The sequence below is a fragment of the Alosa pseudoharengus genome, unplaced genomic scaffold, assembly GCF_046254945.1.
Source record: "Alosa pseudoharengus isolate Yale_2024_CS ecotype anadromous, Long Island Sound unplaced genomic scaffold, YU_APseudo_1.1 YU_APseudo_1.1_scf_17, whole genome shotgun sequence".
Classification (NCBI taxonomy): domain Eukaryota; kingdom Metazoa; phylum Chordata; class Actinopteri; order Clupeiformes; family Clupeidae; genus Alosa; species Alosa pseudoharengus.
The window spans coordinates 10,710,473-10,712,972 of record NW_027468640.1 but is presented as its reverse complement, the minus strand read 5'-3'; the positions used below and the strand labels follow the sequence as shown (position 1 = coordinate 10,712,972).

The window sequence follows — 2,500 nt, the reverse complement described above, 5'->3', positions numbered from 1 at the left end:
AGCACATAACGTAATCTGAAAACTTCTGCCATGATTAAAAACAATGCAACTGATCTCAGCTGGTATTCTGTCTATAATGGAGTGGAATGGAAATTGCTAAGTGACCCCAAACTTTTGAATGGCAGTGTATATGCAGCAGCAGGCACAAACTTGATGCATCATTAGTGTGACTTTGAATGCATTGTGTGTGTGTGTGTGTGTGTTTACTCTCCCCGTCTTGGCCAAGTGAAGTGCCTGTGTGTCAGTGCACACGTGCACCCTTGCATATACAGAATCTCTCTGACACACACACACACACACACACACACACACACACAAAATGTGTTTCTCACACACAGATACACCCACCCACACACATGCATGCAAAGGTACAAATAAAAGTGCATGCACACAAACACAAACTCTCTCTTATGCTGGCATTGCTATAGTGCAAATTGCAGATGCACTTGGACGTACACATTTAAACTGACAGATGCTTAACCACTGTACATGTTAAAATAAATACACAATTATACTTATATGAGAAATATAGGATCTTAAACACACACACACACCACATATAGAGGATGAAATAAGGGATTCCTTCCGCTCTTTAGTCCCATCTGTTTGACACACAGAGGAAGGGAGGGGGAGGGAGAGATGGAGAGAGAAGAGGAGGGGGAGGGGGAGGGCTGTTTAGAGAAAGCCAGCCACTAGAGGGGAAGAAATGAGAGAGAAAAGAAGAGAGGCAGGCTTGCCTCTAGCTGGGGGTTGGGCTTGTGTGTGTGTGTGTGTGTGTGTGTTTGTGTGTGAGCATGTGTCTGTGTATGAGCGAGAGAGAGAGAGCACCCAGCTCCTTCCCTTTCTTTGTTTGACTACTGAGTGTAGGGGGGGGAAATCAACGAGAGAGAGAAGTGTGTATGTGTAAGAGAGAGTGTGTATGCACACATGTCGTGTGTGTATGTTTGAGTGTGTGTGTGTGAGGGAGAGAGAGAAAGAGGGGGGGGGGGCGACACCGAGGGAAGAAAGAAAGAAAGAGAGACAAAACAGTGAAGATCACCTCCTCCTGAGGTAAATGCAAGAGGGAGAGGGGACAATCAGCCCTTTACATTTTTTGTTTATGCCACCATACCTTCTTGACAGCATCAGCTTGTGGATGGTTTGTGTTCCTTGCCAGTTGTGTGTGCATGTCTGAGTGGCTGCATGTGTGTGTGTGTGTGTGTGAGTGAGAGAGAGAGAGAGAGAGAGAGTGGGTTGGGGGCGCAGAGGTATTGAGGCTTTCTAATCTGACTCCAGCCTCCTCTCTTGTTTAAAGGGCTGCAGAGAGAGAGAGAGAGAGCGAGCGAGCAAGCAAGCGGACCAGAGAGAGAGGGAGAGGGAGCACAAATGCTGGATAGATTTGCTGAGCTGGACGCGACTGACTGACTGACACACACACACAACAACACACACGCACGCACTTTGGACTGTGGATTTAACTCCAGCTAAAAACTCAACTGCTGCTGCTACTGCTCAAGAACCCAAGGTAGGACAAGCTTCATCTACAAGACAAGCTTAGCTCTTCTCCTTCATCCTCTCTTTTTCTGTAGCCAATACCTCTTTCTCTGCACTCTTCCCTTCTTACTCCTCTCAGCTGTGTTGTCCATGCATGGATGCCTTTCACTTTTTTTGGAACAAAGACACACAACAAAACAAAAACAGAAAACCCCAGCAGCAAGAGAGAAAGGCACAAAGAAGACAGGGAAAGAGAGAGAGAGAGAGAGAGAAAGTTGGAGCCAGTGATGTGGAGAGGAGGAGGAGGCTGACATGAGTGGGAAAGAGGGAGAGAGCAAGAAGAGAGGGAGAGAAAGAGGGAGAGAGAGAGGGAGAGGAATGCAAGCACAAAGGGAGCCTGTGTGTCGCGGCCAGAATCTCTCTCCCAGCCCCAGCGCTATTTCTGTTGTCACGCGTTACCGTGGCGGCTGTCGCCAACGCCGACACTGCTGCTCAGCCAAGAGAAGCAAAACCGGGAGAGCCCTTTTTTCCCCTTGTCTTTTTTTCTGTCTCTCTTTGTTTTCGTTTGGGTTTTCTTTCGTGCTAGCACTCATTTGTTCGTCCCATCTCTCTACCTCTCCGTCTTTCTCCCCTTTTTGTTCCCTCTCCATATTTGCCTGGTGTTTCGGTGTTTACTCTGCCAAATGTTATCTGGAATGATACAAAGGAGTAGGCTAGCCTAGGGCTGCTCTGCTCTCCTCTGGTGACTGGGCTAATCACTGCTAGCGGCTAAGCTAAAGCTAACTCCTAAGCTAAAGCTAACTCCCACCCCCATTGTGTTGTTACTGCTGGCCATGTCCTCAATGCCCCCACCCCCCCACTAGCACGCTAGCACTTCTGTTAGCCACTGTTGTTGTGTCTCTGGGCTTATCCGTGGAGCCCCTTAGCTGCTTTCAGAGAACATTAGTTGTGTGTGTGTGTGTGTGTGTGTGTGTTGCTGGAATTTGTTGTTGTTATGACAAGGACATCCTGAACTGGGATTGTGTGT

The 2,500-nt window shown here is 48.0% G+C and overlaps 1 protein-coding gene across 1 annotated transcript in view; it reads left to right on the top strand.

Annotated features, from left to right (window-relative positions):
* kdm6ba (lysine (K)-specific demethylase 6B, a) overlaps positions 1 to 2,500 on the top strand; it is a gene marked incomplete in the record, with an annotated part of 109,187 nt that overhangs the window by 57,316 nt on the left and 49,371 nt on the right. Inside the window, 1 exon segment of the mRNA XM_076288576.1 lies at positions 1,295 to 1,504.